The sequence below is a fragment of the Hesperophylax consimilis genome, chromosome 3 (assembly GCF_061612785.1).
Source record: "Hesperophylax consimilis isolate HC1 chromosome 3, BYU_Hcon_1.0, whole genome shotgun sequence".
Lineage (NCBI taxonomy): Eukaryota > Metazoa > Arthropoda > Insecta > Trichoptera > Limnephilidae > Hesperophylax > Hesperophylax consimilis.
Window position 1 is genome coordinate 35,537,828 of NC_142838.1, and position 21,930 is coordinate 35,559,757.

At 34.6% G+C, this 21,930-nt stretch overlaps 1 protein-coding gene and 1 pseudogene across 1 annotated transcript in view; both read right to left on the reverse strand.

Annotated features, from left to right (window-relative positions):
* LOC149425353 (uncharacterized) overlaps positions 1-21,930 on the reverse strand; it is a 149,311-nt gene that overhangs the window by 71,594 nt on the left and 55,787 nt on the right. The gene's annotated exons all lie outside the window — the stretch shown is intronic.
* On the reverse strand, positions 1,816-5,244 carry LOC149425354 (uncharacterized; annotated as a pseudogene).

The window sequence follows — 21,930 nt, forward strand, 5'->3', positions numbered from 1 at the left end:
ACTTTGAACGTCAAGTGTGCAAAATTTCATCCAGAGGTACCACCATTTGTTTTACGGGAAAAGATGATAGGGTAGTTTTTCGAAGTATCTTGTCACTTTCCTCTTATTTTGAAGGTCAAGTGTGCAAAATCCCACAGATATTATTCACTATTTAGTGTATATATACGTATAGATTATTACTATGCAAACTGAAAAATTGATTATTATTATATTTTACTATCTCTGTAACCCTTTAATACAACAAAAAGGATAATGAAAATTGATCTATCCCTAAAATAGAGTTTCGTCAAACGCGGAAATTTCGCACGTCTTGACAGTCTTCTTTATAATATACTAACTGAAGTCCCCGACGTTGCCCGGGCTTTACACAGCGATTTCGAAATGAGATATAGACAGTGATCTTCCTTTTATTTTGAAAGTCAAGTATGTAAAATTTTACCAACCTCCGAATACAACTGTAGATTTGTATAAAAATCAAATCTACGCCGCCCCCCGCCATGACACTCTTCTTTATTACGTCTAAATAAAGTAAATTAGTCTGTGTTCCGTGTCCGGTCAATCCTGTCAAGATGGTAGCCGTGTTTGATAGTAATTTTTTATTCCGCCAGAGCGCGTGAGCGCTGCAACTGTTGCGAGCTGTTACACGATGTCTACTGTTAATAGAACTACTATATAAAAAGATTATTACTATGCAAACTGAATAAATGATTATTATTATATTTTACTATCTCTGTAATCCTTTAATACAACCAAAAGATTAAAGAAAATGGATCATTTCCTAAAATAGAAATCAGATACATAATTTATACAAGTTTTGTCAAATGACGGAAATGTCTGTCTTTTTAATTGGCCCTTAAAATGGCCGAGTCAATATGCCCTGAATAATAACAAACGAGTTATGTGACTCGTGGAGATTTCTTTTGAATCGGAAACTGAAGGTAAAGAATGGACCTACTTGGAGTTATTTGCCTCCGAAAAGGACCTCTTTCTCGGCCTTCCATTATTTGCAGACCTGTTCTTTCGAACAAAACCCCTCCAAGGTAAGGTCATATCCATAAATCACTGCACCGTAAAAAGGTTGGATGTTGGTTATTTCGAATTGGTTACCCAAAGAGCACTATCTACCAGAGAGCGATTCGATGTTTTGAAGGTCTCGAATAATCGAAAGTACGTAGACAATATAAATATAGATGCTGTAATTTACGAGTTAATTTCGACATAAAGATAGACAAATAAAAAATAAATAAATAAAGATTGTATATTTTGATACGCAGTAATGCTTACATGAAACAAAAAAACTGTTGTCAAAACATCGAAGAACATTATAATTTCTCTTGCCTGAACGATAAATGCATGACCCAATTTTAATATTGCCTGTAAATGTAAGCCCTGGAATGCAAACACATTTCGAATATCGATCAATATGCTTTGTCACCTTTACTGGATGTATAAAATTTGTAGGCATTTTAAAAATAAGTACGAGTATTTCAACAATGAAAGGCACAACAAAAGAAATTTCGTAGTTGATAGATGTATTTTTTTTTATTTTACGCGAACTTTTATTACTCTTTAAAGGCGAGCTTTCAATAAGCAGGTATACTAAAACCGATAAATTACAATCATCGAACATTGTTTACATAAACAATAAAATACACCGTTAACCTAGGAATAACAAATACCTGAAACGTTGCAATAAAACGGCCCATTTAACACGTGCCAGGGCATTATGGCAGTTAATGTGGAACGGGCAGATTGTGCCAGAGCCAGAGCTAAGACCGTTCCGCGACGGAAGCGTGACGGGTGACGGAATGGACCCTACGCCCCGCCGCACAGTGGTCCGTCTAGTATGGAAGAGGCGGAAATAAAACTACACCTTTGGATAAAGAAGGAATTTTAACCAAAAAATATTGAATGTGGATTTCTTTATAACAAGAACATTATTATTATGCAAAGGTATGATTTTCATAATACCTACCTAATTATTAAAATTAAATAATTTTAATATTAATTAATTTAAAAAAAACTAATCCATTTGAACAAAAATGTGAACGTTCGTTTGTTAAAAAATCATAAATCTCAAAAAGTTCTTCACCGATAGCTTTGAAATTTTGACACAACGTTGCATTCGAATACGCGTCTATTTTTATATACTTATACCACCATAGATGCCACCTGTGACAGGTAAAAACATGCTCGAAAAAAGCGCTATCTATCGGACAAACAGGCTTTTTTGAAAAACAGCGTCATATGTTGGACGTAAAAAAGAAACAGTATTATTTCTCTATATGCACAGACGGACTGAGCCACAGCAACGCGTGGCGAGATACAGCTTGTAATACATAAAATCCATTCTACATAAAAATTTATAGATTTACTTTTGTCACTTATTGCTATCGGCGATACTGTGCGCCGCGGCGCGCTTTGGAAATGCCCGAGGGAAGTAACGTTGCGGGGTGCGTACGTAAATCTACACTAATTAACCAAATTTACATATTTAGAAGCAGCGTTACACTGGAAATTATTCAATGTCCGATAGTTTCATTGGTTTGACAATTGGAATGAGGCTAAATTGTTAAGTGTTTATTGTCCTCAAAGTATTAAATTTGTAAAATCGACAATGAAGTCAATCAGATCAATTTGGTATATCCCGATATAGGGTGAATGATACAGCTATTGGCCGTTTAAGAAAATTTTCAACTTCAACATCGTTTTATTGTCTCAATAAATAACATTTTTTTAAATCATTTACACCTATAGGTAGGTAATTTATTTCTTAACGTGTATTGATAATTAGTTTTCCTTGTACATTGACATATATTTTTATAATATTTATGAAATGAAAGAAGGGACAGAATACAGCTATTGGCCCCTTTGGCGCAGTTAATGGCCCTGACCTTATGTAGTAATTGGCCCCCCTATATGTTAAAAGAGATTGTGCTTTTAATCCCTGAATTAGTGAACTTATAATCTACTTTCTTTAGTGTAGCTCTTTAGTTTTTTATGTAATATAATAAAACATGTTATTTACTGCAATAAAAAGTAAGTTTAATGATAAAAATACAAAATCAAAAGTTACAAGACCGTACTACACGAACAAAAGAGGGAAAAAGGCGAATGATAACTTAAGTGCTGCTAGATTTAGTTTAGTAATTTTAGAATATCTTCTGTGCCCATCATTTCGGAGCACACTGTGTCTTCTGACATTGTGTCGGACTGATCACCAGCTACCATGAAACACATATGACATAAGAACATGTCGCCGTCTTCTTTATCAGGGACATGGTGAACGTGTTTTTTTGGGTACACAAGTGCCATGGAAGTCTTTGCAATCTTCGCACTTTAGGTAAGAATCTGTTTTAATACGTCTCTTACACATACGACATTCTTTTTCATCAATAATGAAATCACCGTCATTTGCAGGATGAGACTTTGAAGTTTGAGCCGATGCTGGATCGGACTTCTCATTATTGGTTGTTGTAGATAGAGTGATTGGATTATTTTTAATTTTCTTACTGTTTTTCTTTCCTTTCTCTTCCAGTACTTTTCTTTTCTTGGAGTCTTGTAGTTCTTGCCTCTTTTCCCTTTTGCTATTTTTTTCGTCATCTTTAAGCTTTTTTTGCCTTGCTTTATTTTCCAAACATTCTTGGTACAGCCTTGACGAAACAGCATATGGACTCTTTTCAGTATCCCTCTTTCCCTTTCTTGCAGGTTCATTGGGGCGGAATAGGTATTCTTTTAATTCTTTTATATCACCAGGAACATTAGAAATTTGATCAAAATTTCGATGCTCTTCACTATCTTCCCCTGTATTAGGATTTGATACAGATTCTTGGATACAAAGCGTAATGGAATCCATATTATTATTTTCGTTTTCTGTGCCAGTTTCATTAAGATTATTATTGTTAAAAAAATTCCACATTTTAAACAATACATGAAATTCTTTTGTGTTATTTTCCAGGCCTACAACTTCCCTAAAAGTTTGAAATTTATGTAAATTATCTGATCCAACAATTTTGCAAAACATATCGTACCCCATAGTTTTTAGTTGCGTATTTGAACCACTATCTTCTATTTGCGGAGATCCATTGGCAAGAAATTTAGTGTAATCTATGGCATCTGGATTAAAAGGATGCTATCCGCATGTCCTGAAACCATTGACCAAATATTCTGGTTTTATATTATCAACAACAGTTTTTAATATGCTTGCAAAATTAGATTTGGAATCAATTTCGTCGGGATTTTCCACATTCCACTCTCGAACTGCTTTTCTCCACATTTGCTTTACAGGTCCAAAAACAGAGACGTCAGCTGGTTGAAGAATCCGCGTTGCATTAGGATATAGTGCAATAATTTCTATCTGTAATTGATTGCACAGTAAACTTACTTCATATGATAGATGAGATTTGTGACCATCAACAAATAATATGACTGGCAGTTTAATTTTGTTGAGTACTAAGTAAGGGTGGAAAACATGTTTAATATAATCGTAAAATACTTCATCCAGCCTGAATCACTGCGACCGACGCCCCATTCTTTAGGAACTGTGATACCAATTCTTTCAGGTATCCGTTTGTATGGGTAGATTATCATAGGGAGGTTTGTTTTTCCGTCAGCAGAAAATGTAAGCATTACAGTTAGGCTTTCTTTTGCATTTCCCTTATCGATTGCATAAATGTTTTTTTGTCTCCCTTGTTTGCAAATACCCGACCACTGGATGGACATGTCTGAAAACCTGACTCATCTGCATTAAAAATTCGCGAGGCGTCCTTTAAAACAAGATTAAGTCCCTTTTCGTAAATATAGTCTTTAATCTGTGAGAACCATTTTCTTATGTCTTTTTCAGATACGCAAGAACTAGCTCCGGAAACTGCCTCACTTGCTCTGGCCACTATATTTGGATGACGCCTTAAAAAGGCTTTCATCCAACCTTTTCCTGGTCTATTATTGATGAAGGGATTTGGACGAGGGTTCTCATTGAGAAAATATTGAACACTGTTCAATACGTCATCCTTTTTTCGGGGAAAACTTTTTCTAAATAGATCGCATAGCCAATATTCGAGGTCTCGCTCTTCCATTTGAGAAAGTATCGGTTTTGGTCCAAATTGGGATTTGGTAGTGGGATTTTTTAATCTAAATTTTAAAGTAGCTCTAGGTATTCCATACTTTTTCGAAGCAGCCCGCAGTGCTATTCCACTCCTTATTTCTTCAGTGGCCTTATCTAGTTGTTCGACCGTATACTTTGGTATTTTTGGCATGATGGGCGAACAACTAAAATTGAGGAAAAAAATGATACAGTAATTGGCAGGTTTTTAACCCAGTAATTGGCCCCCCGGCCAATTGCTGTTATTTGTTGTCTGATTTACTTCAAATTTACACAGCGAAGCCGTTTTTTCGCATTATTCGTCCATTGTGAAAATAAACCAAATTCATTTTTTCCCAAAAATCATAGTAATTGGCCGGGGGGGCTAATAACTATAGATTGTATGTTTTGAAGTGACAGTTATTAGACACCCTCATAAAACCGCCAATTTTAACCTAAAAATGAATAAAAATGACAGCAACGACACTAACAATAAAGCATTTACACATAAAATCAGAAGGAATCACAAAAAAACACATTCTCTGACTATTATATCTAAATAACACAAACAAAATACCTTAACAAAATGTTAAGAAAGGACAGCAAAATTAGCAGACACTTCGAGAAGACGCCATTAACTACACTAGGGCCGCATGGTAGTAAAATATTGAACTTGTGAGTGAAAGACAAGGATAACACTACATGTTTACGAAGGATGCTATGTGATAGAGACGCCGTAAGTCTTATTATATGCTTTCAAATTTGAAAAGGCCCATTGCTGTAGCAGGGCCAATAGCTGTATCACTCACCCGTTTTGATGTTGCACGGGAGGTATAGAAATATGTATAGAGAAAAACATCAACAAAAAGAAAAAAACAAGATTTTCTCTCTTTTTTATCTCCTGTGTTGTTGTTCATAAGTCACTAATATAATAAAAATGAGGTGCCTAGTTTCTCCAAATATTTATATATAATAATGTTAGAGGGAGTGCGATAATAATTAAGGTTAAACGCAACGCTTGTTATATTCTACGAGTTCATAGATGGCGTTGATTAAATAATTTTATTAAAATACGCTTTTGCAAAGTATTTCTTTACAATATTAAGAAAAATCATTTGTTTGCGCCCGTATATACGCAATATGAATATGAATCAATAGTTTTGTTCGTTTAAAAACTAAATTCTTTCGAGAAAGGCATAAAAATACAATATTGTACCGATTATTCAATCCAATATTGTATTTGCATGCCTTTCTCGATAGAATTGAGTTTTTATATAGACATAGCCTTACCAAGCGAATAATATTAATTTTAGTATGCTAGGAGAATTTTTTAAGATTAAAAATACCATAAAATAGAGGCAAGTGAGGTGAGCTCATAGCAAATGCGCTACGGATTCGCTTGCATTCCAATTAAGGGTCAAAGTGAACGGAAGACATATACGAATAGGTGTATAGGAAGGTACCTATATCGGTTTCAGTACCTACTTGTAATAAGAAGTGATGACAAATATAATGTCATTCTGAAACTAAAACATCCGGAATTCTGAACAGAAAAATGAATAACACGTAGAGGTCGACGTGACAATGGGTCTTTAAAACAGTAATAGGTTCAGTTACAAAACGTCCGAGTCCATCAAGCTTCTAGCAGTAATAATACTCAGCAATTCTTAGAATAATAAAGAGGTAAGTATCGCGTTCCGTGAACAATTGGATTACACCTGGCCCCAGGTGAGAAGTGAGACAGTTGAGACATGTTGCCAGTTGCCATCACGTTAATATTGATTCATGTCACGGGAAAAGCTAACGACAAAACTACATCACCTGTAACGGATAAAATTTCAGCACTGTTTCTGGGCCTAAAATTACAGAAATGCTGTTATCTTAAAGTTTTTTAATGATTAACGCACAGTAATCATCAAAAAACATAAATTGAAAAAAAAACATACAAATTAACACCATCCAAAAAGAATTGATATATTGGGGTTTAAGAATCGTAAAAATAAGTAAATAAAAAAATAAACCGTAACAAAAAAGTTTTGTACTATAATTCATCTATTTTCAAGGGGATCGATCGGATGTCGGGATGTGGGTTAATTTCTAATGCCAAGATTTACTATTCATTCATTCATCATGAAAACAAAAGTGAAATTCAATTGGATGTATTTGAAAATAGTCTGCTTTTATGCGAATACCGCACAAGAGTCCAACTGCTCCCAAACATCTGGAGCCAGTGAGACTATGGCATCCCCAATGGGATATATTGTGAGGCTAAAGGTGCTGGGAAGGGGAAGGAGATGGGAAAGGGGAAGGATGGGGAAAGAACCTGGCTATTCAGATCTGGCCACCAAACACGGTTAATGCTATTTGGAGTAACATTTCAATTCTGAATGGTGGTCTTACACCAGGGCGATACTGAGAGTGTCTTCCACTCTGAAACATGCCGCAAATATACTATATATCATTTTAAATTAATAAATTGTAAAATAACACAAATTAATCAAATAAAATTTACTTACGCACTCCGGCGACCTCCGGAATGCTAGTCGAGAGCCTTACTCCACGACCGCGTAGGTCAAAAATAGAAAACGTAAAAACTCAAAAATAATTTTAAAACAAAACGAAAAGATTTTTGATATGGCTTTAGCTATGTTTGGCCACCATAATATGTACAGCCAAGTACTACTCCACAATGCATAGTTCCACTTGTTCCGGCAGATCGGATTCCCACACAATATCCTACGGTTTGTATTTTCGACTTCAAGTGAAAATGGTTTATCTCTAGCTGGAATAAAAACAAAATACAATGAAAATAACTCATGTCAGCATTTAATTGGTGACATTTGAAACTTGATATAGAGAATTCAATAATATGAACACCTAAAAATTGACTGACGTTCAAATATAATTATTACAATTAATTGATAAATAAAATTTGGTGGCGTTCTTAACATTAGGCGCCTGTATAAGATTCATCGATCCGTAGAAGAGACCAAAAAACTCGAAAACGAAATAAAAGTTGTGACACTGATTGAAGTAGAGAACGAGCTAAGTAATAATATGACAAATACATTACCAAGTCCCCACTAAGGTCTGCTTCTGATTTATTGGTATTTATGAGAAAATAATAAGGCTTCAAAAATAATCAAAGATTTAACGTTCGTTCAGTAGTGGGAATCTCAGACAGGGTGGCTCCCCAGGGACCCCTGAGCCGGAAGCCCTACCTCCTTCTACTGGTAATTGAATTTTCTCCTTCAAAGTTTAGATAATTAAGAAGTTAAGGTTTAATCGTGCCAGAGGGGGCTTTAAAGCTTGTCAAAGTCGCAAAAAACAGAATTTTACAAAACGCTTCAAATGAAATTCTTTCTTTGGAAAGTAATTTATTGAAAATAAAATATTTACATTGACCTCGTACTTGTTTGCTTCCGAAATGACACGTTTGATTACCGTATGACCACAGACATATGAATATTAATAGACTAGAAAATAAGGATGAGGGGTAAAATCAACTGTTGAAGAACGAAGAGGGCAAAGCTGACTGTGATTCGTCAATAAATCAATCTGATAGTATATAGGCATCTCGCCTTATAATATCATCATTTAGTTCTTAAAAGTAAAATCTGCTTTTGAATGAATAGACATTTTTACATGGGAGCGCAAATTACTCGCCACGTTATGAACAAATTTGCGAAGTCCAAATTCGGCAAAATAAATTTCTTCTATTTTCAGAGTCGAATATTTCGTTTATGTATTTAGTTAAGACACTTTTATAAATGTTCATAATTTACTTCCCAGCAACCAACCAGCTTTGTGTTTCACATCCAGACGTGTCTCGATGTGATAGTATAATTATGTTTCTACAACTGATCCATATTATACGATGTGAATATGCTTAAAATAAAGTAAAATAATGCTTATATATGGAATGTAATACGACAATTGGGTTTATTCTCTTTTTCACATCTATTTTTACAAGTTTTCATAGTACAAGTCACCATTTTGCCGTGTTATTTTGTAAAATGAACCGATGATGCCTCGACCATAGTTCGCACAAGAATGATGACGTCACGTTTTCTAAATTCACTTGAGGCCATACGCGAGCACAGCCGGCTCCAATGGAACCGGTATGGGGAGTGGGGAATAATACGCTTTTAATCACTTAGGGCAGGTCTACTAATATTCATATGTCTATGCGTATGACTGAATTTATACAATGAAAATCAATAAGTCTAGGATTTTATTCAAGCCAAAAGACAAATCAAATTTTATAGCGTCGGTGAAAGAAGTTAACTTTCTCGGTGACCCCGCCGAAACGAACAAATGAAATAAGTGAGAGATAAATAATAGTTTTAGACATCCAAAAAAACCTAATTGCCGACAAAACAACTACATAAATCTTCGCAAAGAGTAATCTGGGAAGCCCGATAAGAGAATTATCCGAAAATAGACTGAAGACACAAGGCACAAGTCTAAGCTTATAGTTTCACTATTGGCAAATGAGAAAAGAAAGAAGATAATTATCATTAACTTTTTTTACTCCTGCCATTCGTGTGCTCCTGGTAGTTTCCTATTAATTTCCTCTTCTATGGAGTAGATTGTAAACAAAGGTGGCACACGAGGCAGGAGATTATTTTCGAGAAGTAGAACACGAAAAGTAACAGACCGAAAGGAGAAGAAAATGTTCGCACACTCACAAAGGTAGGAAACTCTTTGTTGAGCTGTTGAGCCCACCTTCCTCGGGAGTTGCGTGGCGGAGTGACACGTGTCATTGTCCGACAGCCACAGACGAGAGGAGGCGAGAGTGAAAATGGGTATAGCAAAACGGAGAGCTAAACGAACGTACGTAATAATATAGTTAAATTGAAGTGACAGCGACTTGAACGAACGCTTGCGAAATGCTTACTTACCCAGGAACGATTTACTTCCCCTTCAATCATTCCTAAAATAATAACGGTTTGGTGGATAGATTCGCAGTATTGTTTCTAAGCCAACAGTGCTCTAGATAGATTTCCACAACGACAAGTCATTTTAATGCCAAAGCATTGAATTATAGCATATGGCCTGCAAGAAATTTATGAAATATTTGATTTCATTGTGGCTAGAATCATTAGTGCCGTTTACGGGGAGAACACTTAACGAACTGCAAGCATCACACAAGTGAGAGTTTGGTTGAGAAGTTATTCCTCATCCGCCGTATTCTCTTGATATTATTTCAAGCGATTTTCATATTTTCTCCAGTAAGGAATCCTCCGAGGAATCCCCAACGCTATTCTTCATACTTGGTTTTACGACTTCTTCGTCTCAAAAGCACCGAGTTTCATCAATCGAAAAACTGCCACAATGTTGAGAAAGTAAATAGATTTTCAAAATATAATAAAATTCTAAATTGGATACGAAAAATAATAAGGAGTTTATATTATCTCATATTCTCCACAGCTTTAACGAAATCAATTCCAAGATATACGCGAATAAATCATCGATAAAAATAAGGTGAAATGAATAATGGCAGAAAACAGTGTTTTGGGGAAGATTGACCCGGTTTACTTCAAACGACCCCAATACCTCCGCCCGCCATGTCCATCTTCCCAGGGAAGGCGGAGAATCCGACGCCTTTCCCCCGAAACGACGTCGAGAGCACATTTTTATGATAATTTAAGCTCTTTTTGATCGAGAGCTTTCCGATTTGTAACGATAATATAACGTTTAAGAGTCTTTACATTGATATACGTAAGCTGAAAAACATTTTAGTCAATGCGGTGGAAAACGGCAAAAAATAGATATTGGAAAAATAGAGAAACGTGGGCAGTAGCTTAGTTTTTATAAAACCTTTCGAATAATAATATCCGAAAAATAATAAAAATTGATAATGCGCAGAGGTTAAAAAAAAATAGGGATTTTACTATGTAAGAAAAATTGAACGGAAATTAATACACTTCATTAAACTGGAGTGAAGGTCAATTTTCATCGAAATGCGTATTCATATAATATTTATTTTTGTGTTAAAAATATATATCTGTAAGTATTCGAGGTTAAACAAGGTTAAGCCAAAAAAGTTTCTTATGCAAATTTTGGTTAGGGATAAGATTTTTCTTTTACCTTAAAATTAATAAGAATGTAATGGAAAGAGAAATATATGATATATAGACGCTTAGCTGAAAGATTCCCAATTAAACTAATTCGTTAATCATAATTTTTTCCCTCTTAAAGCCTATTCTACTTAAAAAAAAATAGTTAACATTGAAACCGTTCCGTATTACGTACGACTTTTGCGTTTGTATTGAAACAAATTTTAAACACTAGTTCATAAAATTCGAATATTTACCGGATAAACTTTAATTAAAACAACCTCAATAAGATATTGATCAAAACTTCTTGAGGCTTGGCCAAACAATAAATTGGTTTCGTCAAACAAAGAACAGCGCTTCAGGAAGAACAATATAACCGAATGCATGAACAACAACGCTTGTAATGTGTGGGTACTATAGTCTGTAGTACTTCTGGAGAATCACGAACAATGGAGTTGGATGGTGCGCCTTTTGTGACAGGATTTAATGAGGCATGTGGCTGCACGGTTCAAATGTCATCTTCGGAGGGAGCCGTCAAATGTCACGGATCCAAAGGCATCGCAGGTAAGCCATCGATTCTATAACTGTGCAGGTAAGGGATACGGTCTTGCAATGAAATAATACACGAGAAATGAATTGACAATAAGAAGACAATTTATGAAATTTCGTAAGAGAAATAATTTCGCCAAAAAGCACTTGTCCATTGATTGTCCAACACTGTAAAATATAAATAACAAACAATAAGATAAGACAAGAAGCTGACAGGAACAGACGCCGACAGAAAAGTTTGTCACACCGTAGAAACGTGAACATCCTTAAAGATAGCATCTTGGAGGATGTCGTAGAGACGTGGCCTCCAGCGTGACATTTAAATCAAATGAAAAATAGTTATATAATTCCATACACAAGGAAATATGATTGGCAAAGTGGTGCGATTTGATAGAAAACAGGAAATATCGACCAAATGCCAATTCTTGAATATGATATTTTTTTATTAATTATGGATTATTGTTATTCACTCTACGGCTTTTTTACGTAATTTTAATTTTATTTATTTCACGCCTATTAAGGCTTTTACATATATATTGTTTTTGACCACTATAGTTTTATTTTCACTCTACCGGTTTCGGAAGAACCCTTCCTTCGTCAGGAGAATATTAAAAACTGATCTACTACACAAAATATTGACATATATATACAAAAATGTTAAGTGTTTGAGGGAGGGGTAGACAAAGTGGAAGGGGTAATTACGGGAATTCCAGGAAGAACAGAGCGGTTAACTGGAAATATGTCTAGAATAGGACTATAAGACAGATTAATTTGGTTATTTATTATACTGGAGTTATTATTGAGGGATTTTCTAATTTCAAGTGCTTCTAAATTATCTAATTTTTTGCCTTTATTACTACGGTGAAGAATTTTAACCCCCGTATCTTTACTAAAAGTATGATACTAAAACATTTAATATTCTCCTGACGAAGGAAGGGTTCTTCCGAAACCGGTAGAGTGAAAATAAAACTATAGTGGTCAAAAACAAATTTATGTGTTTTTTATTGTTAATCACAAAGTGAATGCTTTTTACAATTACATAAAGTAAAAATATCACTGAACTTGATCCACACAGTATGTAGGCACAAAACATAAAAAATCTAAAATATTTTTTCTGTTTCAGTTGACAAAATTATTGTGTTAGTCAAATTAAATACCTTTATTAAAATATTCCACTACTTGATGAAAAAAACTTTAATAGGGTATGCTTATATATTGAAATTGATGTACTAAATATATCAACAACATCATAGTATTTGTTTCCTAGCTGTTGAATCCGTCGCATAGGAGTGTGATATTGGGACGTTGATATAGAATTGCTACAATAATATGGTAGGTACTGTCTTGTAATACACAATAAAACCCACATTTACAATATCGATGCACAATTTATGGTATTAATAATATTTTAATATTCGTATGATATCTATTGATATACATAATCAAATATGTAAATACTTCGTTTAGCACAAAAATTTCAACGATCGCGTAACCATTTCTCTGATCTTCATCCCGCCAGATAAGCTGGTGATATATGCAGCGGGACTACGCTGCCTGATTTCTGCCCCCCTCGAAACGAAAAATACTATCTAAACTCCAAGGTAATAAATAGATCGAAAAACAGTATACAGATCTACTACGTGTTTGCAATCATCTAAGAAGGAATCCTAGATAAGTAATTAGTTTAACAAAAACTTTAAACACAAAATTCTTCAGGCATCGCAATAATCTCTAAATAGTATAAAACATAGTCGCTATCCACGTCTCTCTGTTTGTGCGCTTAGTTCTTCTAAACTAAGCAATGGATTTTGATAGGGTTTTTACAATCATATGGAGAATTTCTTCCGGAAAGTTTATATACATAACACATGCAAATTATATTTATAGAAAGTAGAGAAAAGTCGAGCATCGCCGGGTACACCTAAGCTAATTATATTTATTAAAAAAAAAAAATAAAGCGAAATTTTAAATATAAAAGATACAATCGTTTTACAATTGCAAAAAGTAGTGTATTCAAACACAAAATTTAAATATTTCAGTAGATCATTTTTACAATGCTTTTCTGTGAATTTTATTTTGCGTAAAAGTAACGAAAATATGTAGGTATATCACATAATAATATAACACACAAAACCTTGTGCTGGGCCTGGGATCATTCGAAAACCTCTGTTAATAATAAATTAGGTAGCGAAAAAATGATTCACCATAAACGAGCATGAAGAAAATCCTTTATATGTACTAGATTCTCTTTATTTTAGAATAAATCATCAAGATTTACAACGCTTTATCTAGAAATAAATTTTCTGCGAGATTTTCTTCAGTCAGTGGCCTTAATGACGAAGCAGTTTTGCAAGAGATCGATGCACACATTCTCCAGTTAGTTGTTCCTAGGTTCGGTGTTACGAGTAGGTTAGGCAGTGAGGCATTGGGGCTGCCGAAGAGCGTTACGAATCACGACTGTTGGCGTTCAGTAACGCCCTTTTTGTTTCGTTATTTTTAGCCTCGCCTGCTAAACAAGTACTGCCAGTGGGTCGCAAATAACGAAATTCCCAATAAATTAGAAAGTAGAACATCATATTACATACAAAGAGATCGATAGATTGGAAAACCGAAAAATAAAAATACTAGAATGATAAACTGATAAATCTGGAAAAAAATTCAATAGCTGAGAAAAAATAAGGCGTAACCTTGTCCACGGACTGTAGGTACATGTTTTGATAATTTTAGTATTGAGTCAAATTCAAACTACCTACCTCTTTTTCGTGAACATAATTTAAACACGATGTTTTTTTGAACAAATTATTTTTTATTGGCGGCTGAACTGCGTTCGATTTGCGGGAGGAAGACAAATACATTTTTTTTCGATTCATACAGAGAGGGGCAAAAGTAATCACCCGATGTTATTTTGCTGTAATTTTTTTAATGATAAACTTTGGTACTGCTTGTTATTCCGCATTCTTGCGGAGTAAACCGATTCAAGTACTTCACAAATGTCAAAACCGAATTGACATTTGTCGCCATTTGCAAAAGTTATAGCGTTTTCCGATAGGGTGATTACTTTTGCCCCACCCTGTATAAAAATATTTTAATTATTACCACTGCTTCCCAACAATGTAAAAACTCAACAAAATATATTTCTTTGCCCGACCAAAGGATCTTTCCATGTAATTACAAAGTAAATTAAGTCCAAACCACAGACATAGGAATTAATAGACGAGAAGATATGGGCGAGGGGTAAAATCAACTGTTGAAGAACGAAGGGAGTGAAGCTGACTGTGATTCGTCAATAAATCAATCTGACAGTAAATAGGCATCTCGCATTATAATATCACCATTTACTTCTTAAAAGTAAAATCTGCTTTGAATGAATAGACATTTTTACATGGGAGCGCAAATTACTCGCCACGTTATGAACAAATTTGCGAAGTCCAAATTCGGCAAAAAAATTCGGTTGTATTTTCAGAGTCGAATATTTCGTTTAGGTATTTAGTTAAGACACTTTTATAAATGTTCATAATTTACTTCCCAGCAACCAACCAGCTTTGTGTTTCGCGTCCAGACGTTTCTCGATATGATAGTATAATATGTTTCTAAAACTGATCTATATTATACGATGTGAATATGCTTAAAATAAAGTAAAATAATGCTTATATATGGAATGTAATACGACAATTGGGTTTATTCACTTTTTTCACATCTATTTTTACCAGTTTTCATAGTACAAGTCAAAATTTTGCCGTGTTATTTCGTAAAATGAACCGATGATGCCTCGACCATAGTTCGCACAAGAATGATGACGTCACGTTTTCAAATTTCATTTGAGGCCATACGCGAGCCCAGCCGGCTCAATGGAACCGGTATGGGGAGTGGGGATAATACGCTTTTAATCACTTAGGGCAGGTCTACTAATATTCATATGTCTATGGTCCAAACCATTATCTCGATACTGATAATATACTAGGACGCCCATAGACTAATGAGGACGCCCTTCCCTTTTCAATTAGAGGTGGGGGTTCCAATCCAAATAATCTTGTCCAATTTTACTCGGGATTAGGACGTAGTAGTAATACAGAAATACAATAGTACATAAGCTCGAAACATCTCTTCTACACACTACTCCCTCCAGACAGTCTTCAGAATCCTTTTAAATTAAACCAAGGACGATAAAACCGCAGTTAAGCGACGCAATCACAAATAATAGCCTGGATCACAAATAGGAGACCGTTGAACCAAAACTCGGAAATTGTTCGACAAAGTTAGTACAGATGCAGTTGTTGAAAACTCTGCTGGTACAAAAGAAACTTATGAAAAAAAAACTTACTGCAAGATCTCTTTCAGAGGCACGTTGCCTCGGTACCACAAAGAGATTCATACTACATTGCGAAATTGGTATTCGATAATTTGCTATTGCGTTAGGTTTTATTACATGAAAATTATTTCACGTTCGAATTGTTATTATAATTAATAAGTCAATCTTGCTGTTCTTGCATAAAAGATTTACGATTCAAATGTAACTTCTTAGTAATTTGAATAGATAACATTAATAAAATTTCTTAACATTATTAAAAAAACGTTGGCAAATCTAGCTTGTTGTTGATTAACGCTTTCTTGAAAATGAAAAAAGCGCAGACCCTTGAAAAATCACAAAATATGATTTCTTGCGGAGAAATTTAAACACAAGAAATGCACATTTAAAATATTCTACGAGCTTCCTTAGTCTGCCTCCGTTCATTAATAAGCCAGTAACTTTGCCTAACAAACAACATTATTCAAAAAGTTGTGTGTAGGACAGTTAACGGAAGCTTATCTGACACCCAAGAGGCCACGCTAATTTTGTCTACCGGCTGTCTGAATATTTTATATCAATTATTAACCGTGTTGGTACACGTACGTCTACAGCCTAACGCCATCCAACAATCGTAAGGTTTTTACACCCTGTTTATGACACGTTTAGTCATGACTTTTTTCATGAATTTCAAATACATATTTTCAATATTGTTTTGTATTAATGACAAGAAATTTTGTTATTTTAGAAACATTGTTTAATTTCAAATAATAGCACTTCGCTTTGTGATAAATTTATTTCAGTAAAATAGGATTTATATCATTTATCATTCATTATCAATGCTAACAAAACACCTATCATACCAAAATCAATGTGTTTCTAATATTTGACATAGCTGTTCATATTTCCGACATACCTAAATCTATGTGAATCTGGTATTTTCTAATATTTGACACGGCTGTTCGTATTTCCGACATACTTAAACATCTATGTGAATATGGTATTTTCTAATATTTGACACGGCTATTCGTATTTCAGACATACTTAAACATCTATGGGAATCTGGTATTTTCTAATATTTGACACGGCTATTCGTATTTCAGACATACTTAAACATCTATGGGAATATGGTATTTTCTAATATTTGACACGGCTATTCGTATTTCCGACATACCTAAATCTATGTGAATCTGGTATTTTCTAATATTTGACACGGCTATTCGTATTTCCGACATACCTAAATCTATGTGAATCTGGTATTTTCTAATATTTGACACGGCTGTTCGTATTTTCGACATACTTAAATCTATGTGAATCTGGTATTTTCTAATATTTGACACGGCTGTTCGTATTTCCGACATACCTAAATCTATGTGAATCTGGTATTTTCTAATATTTGACACGGCTGTTCGTATTTCTGACATACCTAAATCTATGTGAATCTGGTATTTTCTAATATTTGACACGGCTGTTCGTATTTCCGACATACCACAATCAATCAATGAATTTGGTATTTGACATGGATGTGGACATTATTGACAAACACTACAAATAAAATGCATGTGAAACAACATTTATTTCTTTAAATTAATGTTATTAACACGAAAATTAAATAAATCTACACGTACATCGGTATTTTGACGAAAGATCATTTATATAATTAAAATTGAAAATATTCAAGTAAAAGATTGTATTCTCTTGATTAACAGAGTGAAATATGCCTATTATTTACATATTATTTGGTTAAAAATGCTTCAACTTCCTCATTCCAGTTGCGGATTTTTTCTTTACTTGATTTTATTGTTGTTCCTATTCTCCAAAATTAATCAACGTAATAAATGTAAGTAGAACAAATACAAAAAAGAGAAAAAAAGGTATTGATACCTGCCTGAAGTAAACAGTAATCAACAATAAGAGAAAACGTAAGGTATGAGGCAAACATTTACACAAAAAAGTAAGTAACTGATTATATAATACAATAATGTTAGCGAAACAAAATGTTAGAAACTTCTGATTAAAATTTTAGTATAGAATTAATGAAATAGTTAGTTTTAGATGAATAAACAAAGAACAACTCAGGAAGTCTCGAAACGTTATTAGCTTAGCTTAGTCAGGTGCATCCATTAAGCCATTAACTATTTTTTTTATAAAAGTACCAAATCGCTCATGGTTTCAATTTCATTAAATTAACATAATTAATTTGGTCAATGGGATGATAGTTTGAAATTGATTTAGTAAATATCGTATTTTATGACAGGTTTTATAGGTCGACTTCTTAGGTTATAAAATATTATAATTTTAATTCGTCAGATAGTCTGAGTAGAGGTTGAAAATATAATAAGTTGAAAGCAAATTGAGCGTGGAGCTGTATAATGTTTCAACATGTAAATAAAAATCACGTTTTTCGGCAGAAGACTTCAAAGCTCGTTACTGCCTTTGTCAAATAACCGTGTCCAAATCAGAACGTGGAATATTCCGAAAAGGATCGATGCAAATTGAATTCCCTTTGAAGTCTTACCGGTGTCAAATGGCAAACGTGATCAAAGTGAAAGACAAAGTGATGTGCTGAACAAACGTGACGACATAACAAGAAAACAAAAAGGTTTTTTGTACTAGAGATATTGGATCCGTGTCAGCGAAATATTTTTCCGAAATTCTTTTAGAGCTAATGCTACGAACGTCTAAATGTAAATATGTACAACGAAAGGGCGAAAGTAATATGCCTCTGTAGCGGTTACATGATAACTCAGGACAGTGGCAAATCATCACACATTTGAAAAGCGATATAAAGTCATTAAAAAAACATGAAAAAAACCAGTCAATAAACCTAACCTAACGTTACATATTTAATCTAATCTAGTTGTTTTTTCATGACTTTTCAAACGTGTATTGAATTGTCACTCACTGATCTGAGTTGTCCGGTTACCTTACGGAGCATAGTGGTAACCTACGAATTTATGTTTGATTTAGGAAGGTCGTAGATTCATTTCCCATCGAAAAGCAAACATATACAGGGTGTATCGGCACTAACCCGACAAAATTTAACCAGCTATTCCTTAGCACATTTGGAGTAAAAAATGTTATGGGCACTTTGCTGTCCGGTAGCATTTTTTTTTCAATTAAAAACAAAAAAATTAAAAATTTCCACACTCCATCACTGTCATTGGCATTGCTTTTCGTGTTCAACAGCTGTTATAAGCAAGTATGTCGAAAAGCGTCTTCGCTCTTTCGCACACACTAAATAATAATAGTTAAAAATGAGACGAATGGTGCCGTGCCATTTTGTTGTGATTGTAAAAGCGCGCCAATATAGGTACACACGTACATTATTCAACGGAATTCGAATAAAATATTGCCAGATGGGTTTTCAAACTTTGACAAAGGATAAAACAGTGGTGACATGTGGTGAAAATATGAATAATATTTTTTTTATTAAAAAAAAAACGTTACCGGACAGCAAAGTGCACATAAGATTTTTTACTCCAAATATGCTAAGGAATAGCTGGTTAAAGTTTGTCGGGTACGTGCCGATACACCCTGTATATTGATAAGAATTTGTTTTACATAACAAGCTGGCTCTACACTCGCGCGCGAAGTCGCGCCGTGAATTCACGCCGTGAATATACGCCGCGATCCGCGCGTGAACTGTGTCCATCCACACTCGCAAAACTTTAGTCTTGTTCGCCGCAAACCCTTTGTCGCGGGCCAAAAAACCGACAAAAATCGGGGAATGGCGCGAAGCGCGAATGCGAAGATTGCGAAGGCGTGAACAAGATCCACACTCGTGTTTCGCGGCCTTCGCGGCCGTTCGCGCCGCGAGTGTAGAGCGCGCAACAAAGGCAGCGCCCTTTCATTCGGCTCAGATCAGGCAAATATTATCGTTATTAAGTGGAAGGTACTCCCAGTATCGCCCTGGTGTAAAACCATCATTCAGTATTAAAACGTTTCTTGAAATAGCTTTAGCCGTGTTTGGTGACCAGATCTGAATAGCCTTTCCGAACTTCCTCTTCCTCATCCCCTTACCCTACACACTACCTTCAGCCCCGAAAATTACCCGAATTGGTGATGACATAGTCTCACTGGCTCCAAACGGTTGAGAGCAGATGGGACTCTTATGCAGTAATCACATATAAAAAAATAAATAAATTAAGAACCAAGAAAAAAACTGTTATATAGGGACCCATCTGTCCCAGAACGTGGCGGGATCCCTTTAATAATGTATTTATTTATATTTATTTGTAAGAAACAAACAGCTTATATTATGATTAGGGGTGCGTAAATTTCGTTTTTACGAAATAGATGCGATAAAAGCGAAATCTGCATTTTATTTGCGATAAAAGCGAAATTTGAAAATTAAATACTTTCGCACCTTTTTATACGTTACGTGCTTTCAAATGTTGATCAGACGCGCTAACAATTATTACAACTCTGTTCAAAACAGACAGAGACGGCTATTTTATCAACCGAAAATTCTATCGATCACAGCATGATGTTGAAGACAGCAGCTCAAAAGAGCTTGGATAAATTGTTGGTACACATGGGGGGCCGAATCCAACAAATGAGTGCTACAAGCACATTGGCAGATTATTTTATCCATCGGAAGCAGCAAATGTGCCCTCTTCTTCTGTCAATTCAAATTCCATAGTGGAAAGCTTCGCAAAAATTCTAAAGTGTACCACAAGAAGAACTAATTGACGGGTACTCTCATTTTCACAGACAATTACTTCGATTGGTCGGCCAAGAAGCTCCTGTGGATGTAATGCAAGTTTTAGTTACATCAAAATCTTGCTACCTGGATTTGCATGTCTCAATTGCCCTGTCAATAGTGTTGATGCCGAGAGGTACTTTAGTATCTACAACATTGTCGTTACTGATCGCAGGCAAACAATGAAAGATGAAAATGTAGAAATTACAACAATGCTAGCCTTCAATTGAGTTTTTAACACTGTATTTTTTTTTGCGAAATAAATGCGAAATTTTCTATTTTGAGTTTTTTTAAATGCGAAATCACGATTTTTTATTTGCGAAATTTACGTACCCCTAATTATGATACATATGAAATTAATTAAAGTTAGGCCAAAAAAGTTTCTTATGGTAATTTTGCTTAGAGGTGGAGATTTATTATGTCTTCAAACTAATTAGTAGGTAAGAGGAGAGGAAGAGGAATATAGGATAAGGATAGGAGATGCTTCCCGACATTATTAATTTTTATTTTGTGTATATTTATATGGCTTCATATCATGCGACCGGTATGCATCCATGGCAGTGAACGTTTGTACTGTTTTTAGAATATATTTAGATAATTAAATGTTCTGGCCAATTATTGGCCTGGCCCTTGTGATTTACTGATATCACAGAAACCGTATTTCTGGTTATTTTCTCTTAAATCTAGGCCTTTATTCGTATTTACAAATGGAATGCAGAGATAATGGCCACTGGGAGATAATAATAAGTAGACATACGTACTAAGACAGAGACACATATCTAATATGTGTTCTACTTACTTTATCTGGGAAACCTACTTCTAACTGAATGTAAGAATAATGTCAGAATAAAATAACAATTAAACAACAAGTAACCGTGAAAGGTGTAAATGAAATGAATATATTTAGTAACGATGTATCCATTGTTAGCAAGAAAAGCTTCCAGGTCACATAATATCCCAAGAACAAAGTATTATTATTATTTTATTGCGCAGTGAAAATCCTTCGGAAAACTGTTTTTCCCATACAGCAGTAAGACTGTAAGTTTCACAGAGGTCGCATGCAAGTGAACTATTGCACCAAGCGTCCATAAATAACGGAACGAGGCATGTGCGAATGTGAAATGCCTGCAGAATAATTTAAAGTTTTTGCAACTCTCACGCAAATTATTACGATAATGTTATGACAATGCCAAAAAGTTAAAGCTTATAAACTTACAACCGATTCTCTAATCACCTTTCATGAATGGAT